Source organism: Terrapene carolina, unplaced genomic scaffold, assembly GCF_002925995.2.
Source record: "Terrapene carolina triunguis isolate 2854851 unplaced genomic scaffold, T_m_triunguis-2.0 Scaffold84, whole genome shotgun sequence".
Classification (NCBI taxonomy): domain Eukaryota; kingdom Metazoa; phylum Chordata; order Testudines; family Emydidae; genus Terrapene; species Terrapene triunguis.
In genome coordinates, this window is record NW_020664435.1 from 32,362,112 (window position 1) to 32,378,242 (window position 16,131).

Sequence of the window (16,131 nt, forward strand, 5' to 3'; positions counted from 1 at the left end):
AAAAACCAAAGAGGCAAACGGACACTCCGGATCCAAGCCCCACACATCCCGTTTCTACGAGGCACTGCATTCCATCCTAGGTGCGGCCGCCACCACTACCCCACCACTGACCGTGGACTCTGAGGATGGGATATTGTCCGCGGCCGGTTCCTCGTCGGACATGTTAGTGGACGGGGAAGATGAGGAAGGAGATGAGGAGGACGAGGCAGTCGACAGCGCTTACCAAGCTGATTTCCCCGACAGCCAGGAGCTCTTCATCACCCTTACAGAGATCCCCTACCAACCCTCCCCAGCATGTAACCTGGACACAGATTCAGGCGAAGGATCAAGCGGTAAGTGCTTCAAACATATTAACCTTTATTTTTTACAAAACTTGAATATTAATACTAAGAACAATCTGTGAATCATGATTTCTTCCCCCTGGGCGCTTAAGTAATCAGTAACAACTATTTAAAAAAAATCAAACAGTGTCCGGTTGTGCATGATTGTGCTGCCCAAGCTGCTCCACTCTTTAGTCCCTGCTACTGCAGCTACATTAGAATCCTGTCTATATGTCCGGGGATAGAGCAGTAGTCCTCCACGGACATCTCCACAAAGCTCTCCTGCAGGTAATGGGATAGCCTGTTCATCAGGTTCCTGGGGAGAGCGGCTTTACTTGGTCCTCCGAAGTAGGAGACGTTCCCGCGCCAGGAGACAAGCAGGTACTCCGGTATCATTGCCTTGCATAGCATGGCGGCATAGGGCCCCGGTCTCTGCAGGCTTTCTCGAAGCATCCGTTGGATCTCGGTGTCCGGGATCCTCATGAGAGTAATGTCGCTCATGATGACCTGCTTTGAATTAGGTAGGGGACTGTTAGTATTGGGACTGCTTGCAACAAGTTCCTTTACAGAACTGTGACCGCTGGTTTACAGCCACGCGGTGGGGGCGGGAGAGGGGCAGCATACAGGGATCTTTCCCTGGCTCATCCGCGAGGGGGTGGGACAGGGCCAGAGTTCCTGCTTGGCCGATTGCTGGCAGCACAGACTGGCAGTGCTTTCAATGTGAAAGGAGGCCAGTGATACTCCTAAAGTTTTAAGCAGCCACAAGTCTACGGCTTACCATGTTTGCCTGCTACAGAGAGTACCGTGTTCTGCCCCGCTTCCCAGATCGGCAGTGCAAAAGCCCAGGCACTGAAGGCGAGGTTCGAAAATTCGACCTTGTCCTGACTGCGCATGTGATAGGTGTGGTTCATGGTCTTGTTCACAGAGAAAAACTATGTTCTTGATTCACAACCACATTTATCTTTCGGAGGAATTCACTGCCTTTTCCTCATTCCCACAGCCACATCTGCAACTGTCTCCCAACCCTGCTTGGCATCACACTCCCAGAGGCTAGCGCACATTAGGCGGAGGAAGAAGAAGACGCGAGAGGACATGTTCTCAGAACTAATGGGCTGCTCCCGAGCCCAGGCAGCACAGCAGAACCAGTGGAGGGAGAATTTGTCACAAATGCACCGGACACACATGGAACGTGAGGAGAGGTGGCGGCAGGAAGACCAGCAGGCGACTCAAACGCTGCTTGGACTTCTGAGGGAGCAAACAGACACGCTCCGGCGCCTTGTTGATGTTCTGCAGGAACGGAGGCAGGAGGACAGAGCCCCGCTGCAGTCTATCAGGAACCGCACTCCCCCGCCACCAAGTCCCATACCCCCCTCTCCCAAAGTCCAAAGAAGGAGGGGTGGCAGAGTCCGTGAAAACTCTCACTCCACCCCTGCAGACTGCTCAAGCACCAGAAGGCTGTCATTCCCCAAAATTTGAAAAGTCCTTTCCTGCCCGCCTCACCCAAGCCCCCGTCCGACTTTCACCCCCCAGTTTCCTGTCTGGTTGTTAATAAAAAATACGTTTCTGTTCATTACTGTTTCAGTCAGGTTCTTTTGAGGGAGAGTCTGTCTGAAGGGGGGGAAGGGGCTTGGTAATTGGACAGGACAGTCACCTTTAGCAGGGTACAGAGGCGGGGGCAGGGCCAGCAGCAGGGCACATACACAGTGCAGTGACTAGTTACCCTGGTCAGTCTGGGAGGTGGTTTTCATGTTCTGTGGGGGGCGGGGGTTGGTTGTTTGCTCTGTGACTTTGTGGCGGGGGAGGGCAGTTACAGATCTTATGCAGCGGTCCTTGTCCTGGATCACAGAGCCACGCAGCAGGGGAGCTGTAACCCTCCTCCCTCTGCCATAAAGTCACATAGCCCCCACATACACGCAGTCCCGCTCAGGAGGGCTGGCAGGCTCCGTTGAAACAACCAGTCCGCCACTGCGAATCCTGTCCTTCCTGGAGTTTAGAAGGATCATTTGCATCAGTACACTACACCCGCTCCCCACCACAGTCTGCGTCCCCCGTTTCAAAGATTCCCACGAAAACAGTACTAAAGACAACGGTGTTCAATAACAAAATAAAACTGGTTTTATTTTTTTGGAAGGGGGTGGAGGGGGGTCTGTAACTGGAGAGGATAGTCATCCTTAACTGGGTAAAGAAACGGGGGCAGGTTCAGCTTCTCTGTACAGAAACTTAAAAGTCATTGGTTACCCTGCTCACTGTGGAACCTAGCTTTCAAAGCCTCCCGGATGCACAGCGCGTCCCGCTGGGCTCTTCTAATCGCCCGGCTGTCTGGCTGGGCGTAATCAGATGCCAGGCTATTTGCCTCAACCTCCCACCCCGCCATAAAGGTCTCCCCCTTGCTCTCACACAGATTGTGGAGCACACAGCAAGCAGCTATAACAATGGGGATATTGCTTTCGCTGAGATCACAGCGAGTGAGTAAGCGTCTCCATCTCCCCTTGAGACGTCCAAAAGCACACTCCACCACCATTCTGCACTTGCTCAGCCGGTAGTTGAACAGTTCTTTTTCAGTGTCCAGGGCGCCAGTGTAGGGCTTCATGAGCCAGGGCATTAGCGGGTAGGCTGGGTCCCCAAGGATCACTGTAGGCATCTCCACATCCCCAAGAGTTATTTTGTGGTCCGGGAAGTAAATACCTTCCTGCAGCCGTCTAAACAGACCAGAGTTCCTGAAGACGCGAGCGTCATGAACCTTGCCCGGCCATCCAACATTGATGTTGGTAAAACGTCCCCTGTGGTCCACCAGTGCTTGCAGCACCATCGAAAAGTAGCCCTTTCGGTTGATGTACTGGCTGGCCTGGTGGTCCGGTCCCAGGATAGGGATGTGAGTTCCATCTATAGCCCCACCGCAGTTTGGGAATCCCATCGCGGCGAAGCCATCTATGATGACCTCCACGTTTCCCAGGGTCACTACCTTTGAGAGCAGTACCTTGACGATTGCGTTGGCTACTTGCATCACAACAACCCCCACGGTAGATTTGCCCACGCCAAACTGGTTCGCGACAGACCGGTAGCTGTCCGGCGTTGCAAGCTTCCAGAGGGCTATGGCCACTCGCTTCTGGACAGTCAGAGCTGCTCGCATCCGGGTGTCATTGCGCTTCAGGGCAGGGGACAGCAACTCACAAAGTTCCATGAAAGTCCCTTTCCGCATGCGAAAGTTTCACAGCCACTGGGATTCGTCCCAGACCTGCAGCACTATGCGGTCCCACCAGTCCGTGCTTGTTTCCCGGGCCCAGAATCGCCGTTCCACAACATCCACATGACCCATTGTCACCGTGATGTCCTCGGTGCGGGGTCCCATGCTTTCTGACAGGTCTGTGCTACTCTCAGACTTCAGGCCCTCACTGCGGTGCCGTAGCCTCCTCGCCTGGTTTATCTGCATCTGCCTCTGGGAAAGGTGGATGATAACCTGCGAGGCGTTGACAAGGGCCACAACTGCAGCGATGGTCGCAGCGGGATCCATGCTCGCAGTGCTGTGGCGTCCGTGCTGTCACTGACCCGAAAAGTGCGCGAACTGATTTCCTGCCGGCGCTTTCAGGGAGGGAGGGAGGGCGATAGTGACAGACGGATGACGACAATTACACAAAAGCACCCTCGACCCTTTTTTTTTACCCAGAAGGCATTGGCGGCTCGACCCAGAATTCCAATGGGCAGCGGGGACTGCGGGAACTGTGGGATAGCTGCCCACAGTGCACCGCTTCCAATGTCGACGCTTTCCCCGTTAGTGTGGACTCACAAAGTCGAATTACTGTCCTTAGTGTGGACACAGAAGTTCGACTTTGCAATATCGATTCCACATATTCGATTTAAGTGAAATCGAAATACCCTCGTAGTGTAGACATACCCTTAGTGTTCCAGCTAGTAGGTGTCTATTTTTTATTTTCAAAGTTTAGTGCAGCTCATGTGGAGGTAGTTCCTTCAATACCAGGTGCTCCAAGAGAGCCAACTTTAGTCACAAGGGCTTGAGACCTAACAATATTTATCAGCAGAAGTCAAAAACTAACACTTCAGAAATGTTTGTTAAAAATTTTCCTGTATTGCTTCACTTAATCAGAAAACAAATACAAAGATTGAAAGCAAATAAAGTCAAACCTACATCGATTTTAGGGCCAGAATGGACCATTAGGATGATCTCACCTGATCTCCTGCATAGCACAGGAATAGAATAACCACGGAATTTCACTATCAAGCCCATAGCTTCTGTTTGAGCTACAGTAAGTATTGTAGAAAGACATTCAATCTTGATTTAAAGACTTCAAGTGACAATCCATGGCAAGTTGTTCCACTGGTTAATTACACTCACAGTTAAAAACGCGCCTTATTTCCAGTCTTGTTTCTGCCTTTTTTTCTTCTAAGATAGAGATTAGAAAAGAGAACAGTTCATCTGAGGATCTCACCAGGCTTGTTCTATATTTTCACTAGTATTTTATCCTATAACCCTTCTTGTTTTCTCACCAGCTCAGAACTGAACTACAGCATTAGACGAGTCCCCCACATAGAGACAAAAACTCTTATCTTCCCCCTTTAATCTGTAATAAATGAAGGATAATGTCTTTCTACAGAATTACAAGCATAAGCAGAACCACCGTACTGGGAAAAAAGGAATTTCAAACAGAGCTGGCAGCATATTCTGTTCTATTCAGGTTCTTCTACAGCGCCCATCATCATACGAGCACCTTTCAGAGTGGAAACACACAATATGGCTTATAGTGACACAGTAAAGTTAAGTTTCCTCTCCATTTTCCACAACAGTAAGTAACCTTTTTAATCCATAGGTAAATGCTAACAGGTTAGGAGCTGTTTTGTGGGAAAGCAGGGACAAAAGTTACTTTTGCATTTGAACCTGAGAGTGGCGAGGTTTGCGGTCACAGTTCCTTCAGTAAAGAACTCCAGTGTTTCATGTCAGCTGCTGAGCAAGTTCTGTCTCCTGCATACATGAGCATCTCCCCTGAGGAAGATGGTTCCATTGTTCCAGAGGAGCACAGTATTGAGAGCAGTTGAGGTTCTAGAGGGTGAAGCAGGCCTCTAGATATCTTGGGCCCAATCCCATTGAAAACAAGGACTGAGACCTTCAGCATGATTTAGTATTCATTAGGGAGCCAGTGGGGCAAGCAGGGGTGATATGCTCTCAGCTCATCTCCTCAGCAATGCAGGTTACTATCACATTCTGCCCCAGTCACAGCTATTTCAGGCATGGTGGTACTTTCAGCCAAGGTATATTGTATTGTGGTCTGGAGGCAACAAAGTAGTTTTGACTGAGACCAACCTGTCATCTGAGAGAATGTGGCCCAATCCCCTACCTAGACACAGATGGTAGAAAACATTTTTTTGTGGTCAATGCTATGAAAGAGTTCATTGTCAGTGCGGAATCTAGATGGGACCCTAGACTGTGGGTATCATGGTTCATATGGGGCAAATATCAGGAAGGACTTTTGCAGCTAAAATAATGGAAAAAGTCAGACTAAACTGTGTTCTTTAGTGGATCTTTGGCCACTTCGTTCTCCTGTTAGCACATCTCACTACTCCTTTGAGTGTTGGCGTGGATAGCTAATAAAGATAGCCATGTTCTATTTTACCCCAAGTATTATCTGGGACCCTATTCAGTTACCCTGCACATATTTAGTCATTCACACCAGTACAAAGTGAGCACCAGGTGCAAAGGTGCAAAACCCTATCAAAGCAGAATGAAAGCATTTTATGCCTACCTTGCACCAGTGTAAGTGACTCCAAAAGGTGTAGAGCAAAAATGAATCAGATCTTTGGTTGGCACTGGAACCCAGACATCACAACAAAGCATCTAGAAACTCCAGGACTTCGGGAAATTGACTCCAACCCCATTCTCCATCACTGGGAGTCTAAATCAAGACTGGATATCTTCCTGAAAGGTATACTTTAGTTCAACCATAAGTTGCTGGGCTGGATATAGCAGGCTCTGGAGAAATTGTGTCAGGGGATCAGCCTAAATCATTATAGTGATCCCTGGCTTTAAAAACTGACTCTAAATCTCAGTATTGCTCACTTGCAGGATTCAAAAAAGAACTAGATAAATTCATGGAGGATAGATCCATCAATGGATATTAGCAACGATGGGCAGAGATGGTGTCCCTAGCCTCTGTTTGCCAAAAGCTGGGAATGAGCGACTGAGAATGGATCACTTGATGATTACCTGCTCTGTTCATTCCCTCTGGGGCACCCGGCATTGACCATTGTCGGAAAACAGGATACTGGTCTAGATGGATCTTTGGTCTGACCCAGGATGGCCATTGTTATGTTCTTATGCATTCAGCAGGGGTTAGCTGCTTAATGGAGTGTAATTATGCAAAGTTAGTTGTTTGACCAAAGGCCTATTCAGTCAAGCATTTCTCTCATCTGTCATTGGGGCTGCCAGCAATAATAACTAGCCTGACTTAATTGTATATTTTAACAACTGCTTTATATTACCAATAGGTTTGCTCCATTCATACCGTAAGATACCTTTCTGCTAAATGTGTGTTCACAACTTTAAATCATTAAGCTATTGCAAAATGTCTGCCCTGTAAGAGAGGGAATGATGCAGTAAAAGGTTTTGGGGGGCAGAAACTGTCCTTTTCTAACATGTGTGTACAGCATATCATACAATGGGACTTTGATCATTGACTGGCATATCTAGATGCCACAGTAATAGAAATAATACTTAAATATTAATATACTTAAATAATAATATTTAACAATAACAGTAATAATATGAAAAGTCTTTAATATGCTGTTTTAAATATGCAAAATGAAGAGAGACTGCTGCTGGTACTTAGCTACATCTATATGTGTGGAGGTCATATTTCATGTGATGAACTGTGAAACTCTCTGACAAACTGCAGAACCATATGGTGAATGAATATATACCCTGCATGTGGATGAGCTATCTATGTGATTATGTGCAGAGCTGTGTGATAAACAGGACTGAAAGGAAAAAGCCTGTAGCTTTCTTTACACAAGAAAAAGGAAATAAAACAACATTTCTCTTAAATACTGAAAATAATCAAACCATGCTAGTCCCATTCCCTTGGGTATAACATGTGCTCCCACCTCTGTGACAGAAGAACAGCCAAATGGATAACCACATCCAATTTAATATTTATTGATAAGCTCCATTATCTTATAGGAGTTCAGATCCAATTCCTCCTTAAGAAGCTAAAACTCTCACAATGAAGATCATTCCAAAATGCCCCAAACTGGGATAAATGGCCAGGAGTTTGGGGCTGTACAAACGTTTGGGTTACAGATATTCTGAGCTGCAAGCAGCAGTTTCTTGCTATTTTACTGTGTTGGAGAGAAATTTATTCAGACAGTCTTTTTACAAAGTCCCCTTCCAATATCCTCCCAATAAATAAATATTTGAGCACAGAATACTGTTGAAGTCCTAGCAACAATCTTTGGATTTGTTGTAAATACACTTCACAATGCATGCATTTTAGCAAGTTTAAACAGCAGTTTCTCATGTATTTGCACATGTAGAGAATGGAGGGATGCCTTCAAAAATCAGGACTGTCCTGGAAGTTTTTGGAGGTGTCTGTCATAGTTCAGGTAAACTTCACCTGTATTCCACCTCGGGTGCCCTTCTTGAGCCACAGTTTTTAGTCTTCTGGCTGGTGGGAGCCCAGAGTGTGTGCCCTTGGTGGACCACGGTGTGGGTAATACAGGTGCAGTTGCCCTAAACTGTGACAGGCTGGTCCTAGATTTATGCCCAGAAGACTGTCCAAAGACAAATAGGATTGTGAGTCCCGTGCATGTTAGCCATAGACACTGAACCTCCCCATGAAAGCTTTCTGCAGACCCTCTTATTCCTCCCCTGCAATAGTGCCAAGGTGGGGTTGTTGAATAGCACACCTGCTCCAGAGCTGCTGCTTTTCAGGCTAACAGCTACCAATAGCTGACACAGTAGGAAAGCCATCAAAGTGAACTTTACATTGCCCTGCAAACCTCCTGATCCTTCATCCTGTTCTTCATACCCCATGACTCCCACACCTGCTACTTGATTCCCCTTTACCTTACACCAATTTTACATCAGAGTGATTCTGTTGAAGTCAATGGAGTTATACTGGCATAAAACTGGAGTAACACAGGGAGAATCAGGCCCTTAGACTTGAGAACCATTTTAAAAATTTTAATGGAGCTATACCCCTTTCACACTGCATTACAAATGTGTGAACTCACTTAAATAAGTCGTTTTAATGGTTGGCTAATGCAGCAAAAAATAGCATAGCTGGAGACTTGCCATAAGTGGCTAAGATTGTATGCTTACCCATATTTCTGAAATAGCTTCCCCAAATAATCCCAGAAAAGTCATTCCTCATAATGGTCTTCCTTGATTTAAAGACAATAAAGACTATAGGCTCACAGTAGAAGGGGTTGTTCCAGATCTGAATCTTTATAGAATTCAATAGGATTTTTATAGGACATTTTTATAAGGGTGAAGGTGAAGCAGTTACTGTGTTAATGATCCTTGCTGAGTTTGATGATGAAAAGAACTGACTGGCAAGCTGATGCAAAAGACTGGGACATCTTGAAAGTCTTCCTTAGCCTCTTCCAAAGTAGCAGCTTGAGTCTCTTCTTTAGGAATTTAATAGCACTGGGGTGTTTCCTCTTCTTTTATCAGCCCTTTTTACTGTTGCTATGAATGTTGGATCAGTGGTGTACCATTGCTTCCACTTATCCGGAGATGGGCCCGCACTGCAAAATGTAGATCCAGAATTCAAACCCTACAGAGTCTTGCGAGGAGTCAATCTGGGTTTTTGGTCCAGCCCATTGTGGACAGGGGCTACGGTGTTTACTGATTTGAGGTGATTTGCCTTGTCATTTTTATTTTGATCCAGGCTTAGAGTCCAATCCCCTTCTCCTACTCAAAGTCTATGGGAACTAGATTCTGGGTTTTGGTTCAGGTACATTTTTGTATTCATCCAATGAAACCTTCAACCCAAGCTCCTGCCCACTGTTGTTTGTTTGCCCCTTTTCAAAGGCAAATATGCCTCCTTGCTGACACATGCCCCCGTGGAATTGTGACTCATGAGCAACCAGGAAGAAAAAATACGGGAGATGGGTGGAGCCATCAGGCTGCTTAGGAAACACTCTACAGGAGTTGCACAAAATAACAAGTCCAAACAGGCAACAGGAGAACTAGTTTTTCCCCGAAGACCACGATTGTCGTAATTACGGTCCTATAAATCAATATGATGAAAGAAAAAAAATCACAGTTCCAGATGCCCATAGTAAATCTCTTTACTGTAAATTAGAGCTGGAGTTAAGTATGTGGAAATCTCCTATAATTTGGGCCACAGCTGCAAGAAAAGGCTCTAAACTGTGGCTTTGTTTTCATCACAGTATTTTGTTGGGTCCCTTCTTTTTGCTCTATTGAAAGAAAGTTGGGACGCAGCAACATTCTCTTTACAATAGCCCTGTTATTCAGTTGGGAAAGATAAGGAAAAAAGTACACTAAATGAGTTGAATGATTACCTTTAATTACCACTTGCTCACTATGCTATGTCAGATAGAAAGATTTCTATATTAAAATGAATGCTCTTGAAAAATACATCAAGCACATTTCTGTGACTTGTCCTGGCAGTGGATTCCAATATTAATCCTACCACAGCAGCACTGCTGAGAACTGAGGTCTGTCCAGAATTTCAATAGCAGTCACCCTCTGGATCTTTTGAAATAGCCTGGGTGTCTCATCTGTTGTCATTTGTTTAATAATAATAATAATCATAGTAAAAGTGCATTGATCTTTTCAGAGTTTTCTCCAGTAAATTCTTTTATGATCTTTGTCTTTATTCGTTCAGATTTTAGAGCTGGGTAACTATTGATAAACATATACAATTTTCACAAATGCTATTTAAAAAAAAATTCACCGATTTTTTTTTCTCTCTGTCATTCACCCAGGGCCACAACCAATTCTTTGCTTTGGCAGTAAATTCTAATAATTCACCATTACAGTCCTCATTAGCGCTGTCCTTTTTATTTGAAAGTTAGCATGCAAATGGTTCAAATGTATTCATAAGATCCAAACAGATGAGAGATCCTACTGGGGAAAATCCAGGACACTTTTTCCACAGTGCTTTATATTTGTAGTCAGTTTTTTTTAGTGCTCTTGAAAATCTGCGACTATTAGCTTGTTCCAGGCATACAGCTGTGCTAAAGTCTCCATACATCCCTGCAAATGTACCCAGTCCTGCCACGCAACACCCTGCTGTTCCAGTCCTGAGCATTTCCTTTAGCACTAATTGTGCTGAACTGTTCCAAATGGAATGGAAGTTTGGCATTGCCCATTATGGCCTAGAATCTGCTTCTCATTGTTGTGGTAACATTTCCAGCTGACAGAAATCCACAAGAACCTGGGCCACAATCGTCTGGCTCAGCAGTATGTGTGAACTAATGTAGCTAAACCAATTTGCCCACCAGTGTTTTTCTTTTCTAAAAAAAATATAATACTTCACTGATTAATTGGTTTCAAACTGATTTTTCTGCTCATTTTAAATTGTCACCCTGGACTGGCAGCTTGTGAACTGCACCAAGCAGACACTATTGAAGAAAATTTGGTGTTAAAATATAATTATAGAGCTGACTTAAATCCACAAATGGCAAACAAATTCACAGATAAAGCTGGAGCAGTCCTTTATCAGTGGCTCTTCAGGCCAGTGTGGGATCTTACCTTCATTCTTTAACCCAGCCCTGGGTCTCTTCATTAAATGAACAGCCGCATCCCCAGATGCACTCCATGACACAATCTGAAGCATCCGCTGCGGGAGTGCATCCTGCAATCTGCAGCCACAAAGGGGAATCCTAAGCAGAGGCCAGACCCCTCAGAGGCACTCTTTGAAGCTGTACACAGGCTCCCAGAAACCTCCTAGAGCTATCTGCTGTCCTGAAGAAGGGGGATAGAGTCTGCAGTCCTGAGGGGGGTCTATGCTAGGTGACTTCCATGCACCATCCCGCAATGGAACTCGGAGGGTTTTCACTTCCATGGCCTGTAGCTGTGGAACATTGTGCAAGTTTCTGTCACTTTCCTTGTTGCAGGTTCTGTTGAATAGAGTCCCTTGTACCTTCTAATTCTTTAGGATTCATGTTGTTGGATTTTATTTTATTTTATTTTATTTTTTTGCAAAAAGGGAGGAAGAATCATCTGAAATTATTTAAAATATGATTTTTGTTTTGCTTGTCTTTCACCAAAAAAATTACATGAAGAATGCACAACACATCATTTATTTGGAGAAGCAATCTGGTGAGGTTTTGTATCCTAAACTGAAACTGTACTCACAGCCATAGGTTTCAAGGGCGCAGCGGATAGAACCGTAGTTAATTCTGTTTGCTTTCATTATTTAGCATTCACACCAGATCAGGAACATTAAAACTTTTGGAGTCAGCCTATGGAAAGAAAAATACTCTGGCCAAAATTTTCAAACTTTGGATACTTAATGAGAGACATCTAAATCCAGCTGTATGGAAAAGTCTATTATCGTGAAGAAACTGGATGCAGTCTAAGCCCTGATATTTAATAGGATTCTGTACAAGATGCACTAAAGTCCCACAGAACTTAATAGTGAATTATAATTTTTATGTTTTCTTTTCAACCATCCTATGATTCTATATCAGGCATATAATTCTTTGTTCAGTTCTGTAGGATAGCTCTACAAACCTATCGAAAGTTTATCATTTTCCATTAAATTCTATAGGACTTGTCCATAAGGGCATATTTAGACACCTGGATAAATGGAGTGAGTTTCCAGAGGTAATGAGTGAACACAGCTCCTACTGATGTTAATGAAAAGGGCCCAATCTGTTCTGATTGAAGGTTTTTCATTGATTTCTATGAGAGTTGGATTGGGGTCCCCATTAGGCCATTAAATTGGATGCCTAAATATGGAGTATGTGCCTACGTTTAGCTGTCCCTGTTTGAAAATGCAGGATCTAAAGAGATTTTAAAAAACAATAAAAAGTGTTAGCTGTTAATGATGTCAAGATTGCTGGAACCTGTATTATATAAAGATGTCTATAATCTGCATTACTATCTGGTTATATCTTGGAGTCTGCATTAGGGATCTGATCCTGCAGCTAGCCTTCAATGGGGATTATTCACATGAGTAAATGCTGAAGGGTAAGGTCCTATATATTAATATGTATTATGACCTTTATTATATACTATAGCTGTATTTGTCTAACAGCTGAACATCAGTTATAGCCTGTATTGTCTTAGTACATGTGTCATAGACTGCACTATGTCTGTTAGACTGTTCTACTCTGTCTTTAGAACTGATATAATTATTCACTCAGAACAATTTGATAGATGAATCTGGGTATGATTCATGAATAATTTTATTCCAGTATTTGACTGGCTTGGTCACATAATATTCAGCAAATAGATGGTTAAATAATATTGAACAAATAATGTATTGGATGATTTTTACCTCTACCCATTGTCAGATTTTTGCATTTCTGTCTGTCATCAGATTAGCAAATAATTTCAGTTTTTCTTTATTCAATCAGCTCTAGCTTTCTTACATTTATTACAGAAAAAAGAGGAAAAAACATTATAGATAGTAGAAAAGGTAATGCCACTGTTTCTTCCTGTGTTTATATGATGTACTATTTATTGTAGTGAAAGGAATTTGTTGTCTTTTCTAACCCAATGGTTCTATGATTCTAAAGAAAAACTATCCCTACAATGGTTAAGTCCCTACGGGTACGTCTACACTACGAGATTAATCCGAATTTAGATAATTCGAATTTGGGAAACAGATTGTATAAATTCGATTGTGCGCGGCCACACTAAGCACATTAATTCGGTTTTTAACCACATTAATTCGGTGGTGTGCGTCCATGTACCGGGGCTACCGTCGATTTCTGGAGCGTTGCACTGTGGGAAGCTATCCCATAGTTCCCACAGTCTCCCCTGCCCATTGGAATTCTGGGTTGAGATCCCAGTGCCTGATGGGACCAAAACATTGTCGCTGGTGGTTCTGGGTACAGCCTCACCCCTCCCTCCCTCCCTCCCTGCATGAAAGCAACGGACGGCAGACAACCATTTCGCGCCTTTTTTCCTGGGTGAACACTGCAGACTCCATACCACAGCAAGCATGGAGCCCGCTCAGCTCCAGACAGCAGTCATGAACATTGTAAACACCTCGCGCGTTCTCGTGGAGTTTATGCTGAGCCAGGACCAGAAAAACGAGGCGAGGAGGCAGCGGCGGCGGGAGCGCAGCGACCAGCGTGATGAGGACATGGACATGGACACGGACACAGAATTCTCTCAAACCGCGGACCCCGGTGCTTTGGAGATCATGTTGTTAATGGGGCAGATTCTAGCCATGGAACGCCGATTCTGGGCAAGGGAAACAAGCACAGACTGGTGGGACCGCATAGTGTTGCAGGTCTGGGACGATTCCCAGTGGCTGCGGAACTTTCGCATGCGTAAGGGCACTTTCATGGAACTTTGTGACTTGCTGTCCCCTGCCCTGAAACGCCAGAATACCAAGATGAGAGCAGCCCTCACAGTTGAGAAGCGAGTGGCGATAGCCCTGTGGAAGCTTGCAACGCCAGACAGCTACCGGTCAGTCGGGAATCAATTTGGAGTGGGCAAATCTACTGTGGGGGCTGCTGTGATGCAAGTAGCCAAAGCAATCATTGAGGTGCTGCTACGAAAGGTAGTGACTCTGGGAAATGTGCAGGTCATAGTGGATGGCTTTGCTGCAATGGGATTCCCTAACTGTGGTGGGGCGATAGATGGAACCCATATCCCTATCTTGGCACCGGAGCACCAGGGCAGCCAGTACGTAAACCGCAAGGGGTACTTTTCAATGGTGCTGCAAGCACTGGTGGATCACAAGGGACGTTTCACCAACATCAACGCGGGCTGGCCGGGAAGGGTTCATGATGCTCACGTCTTCAGGAACACTATTCTGTTTAAAGGGCTGCAGCAAGGGACTTACTTCCCAGACCAGAAAATAACCATTGGGGATGTTGAAATGCCAATAGTTATTCTTGGGGACCCAGCCTACCCCTTAATGCCATGGCTCATGAAGCCATACACAGGCAGCCTGGACAGGAGTCAGGAGCTGTTTAACTACAGGCTGAGCAAGTGCAGAATGGTGGTAGAATGTGCATTTGGCTGTTTAAAAGGTCGCTGGCAATCGCTACTGACTCGCTCTGACCTCAGCCAAAGGAATCTCCCCATTGTTATTTCTGCTTGCTGTGTGCTCCACAATCTCTGTGAGAGTAAGGGGGAGACCTTTATGGCAGGGTGGGAGGCTGAGGCAAATCGCCTGGCTGCTGATTACGCGCAGCCAGACACCAGGGAGATTAGAAGAGCACACCAGGAAGCAGTGTGCATCAGAGAAGCTTTAAAAACCAGTTTCATGACTGGCCAAGCTACAGTGTGAAATTTCTGTTTGTTTCTCCTTCATGAAAACCCGCCCCCTTTATTGACTCATTCTCTGTAAGTAACCCACCCTCCCCCTTCCCCCAGCTTGCTTTCAAACCAAATAAAGTCACTATCGTTTAAAAATCATTTATTCTTTATTCATAGATTATAAAAAGAGGGAGGGAACCTGGGTGGGGTTTGGGAGGAGGGAAGGAAAAGGCCACTAAAAAAAGGTTAAAAAAATGACAGCCTTTTGCTTGGGCTGTCCACTGGGGTGGAATGGGAAGGTGTACGGAGCCTCCCCCCCCCGCGTTCTTACACGTCTGGGTGAGGAGGATATGGAACATGGTGAGGGGGGTTATACAGGGGCTGTAGCGGCACTCTGTAATCCAGCTGCCGTTCCTGAAGCTCCACCAGACGCCGGAGCATGTCTGTTTGCTCTCGCAGTAGCCCCAGCGTTGCTTCCCGACTCCTCTGATCTTCCTGCCGCCACCTCTCATCTCGAGCGTCTCTCCTGTCCTCACGTTGGTCCCTCCTGTCCTCACGTTGGTCCCTCCTGTCCTCACGGTCACTGGCTTCTTTCCTATACTTTGAAACCGTGTCCTTCCACTCATTCAGATTAGCTCTGTCACTGCGGGTGGATTGCATGATTTCTGCAAACATCTCGTCTCGCGTCTTCTTCTTCCGACGCCTTATCTGTGCTAGCCTTCGGGATGGAGGAGGGAGGCTTGAAGAATTTGCAGCTGCATGAGGGAGGGAAAAAATGAGAGAATTTTTTAAAAAGATACATTTTGCAGAACAATGCTTATACTCTTTCACGGTGACCAACACTATTCACATTACATAGCACATGTGATTTTGCCTCTTAATAGTGAGTGCCTGTGGCTTTGGTGTTAGAGATCACAGACGCAGGTCCGGGCAACAGAATTCAGCTTGCAGGCAGCCATGGTAAGCCATTGTCTTTCGGCTTCTGCGCCCTCCTTTCCCACATAGCAAGCAAAGCCTGTTGACTGCTGCGGTTTTCCTGTTAACCTTCAGCAGCAGAAAACAAACTAACCCCCCCACCATCCAATTCTCTGGGATGATCGCTGTATCCCTCCCCCCACCGCGTGGCAGGTATCAGGGAAGATCCCTGCAGAAACCAAACTAACCCCCCCTCTCCCCCCCCTCCCACCATGAATTCCCTGGGATGATCAATGTACCCCTCCCCCGACCACGTGGCTGGTAACAGGGAAGATCCCTGCAGAAACCAAACTAACCCCCCCCTCCCCCCCCTCCCACCATGAATTCCCTGGGATGATCAATGTACCCCTCCCCCGACCGCATGGCCGGTAACAGGGAAGATCCCTGCTAGCCAAACGCGAAAAGCTCTGGGCC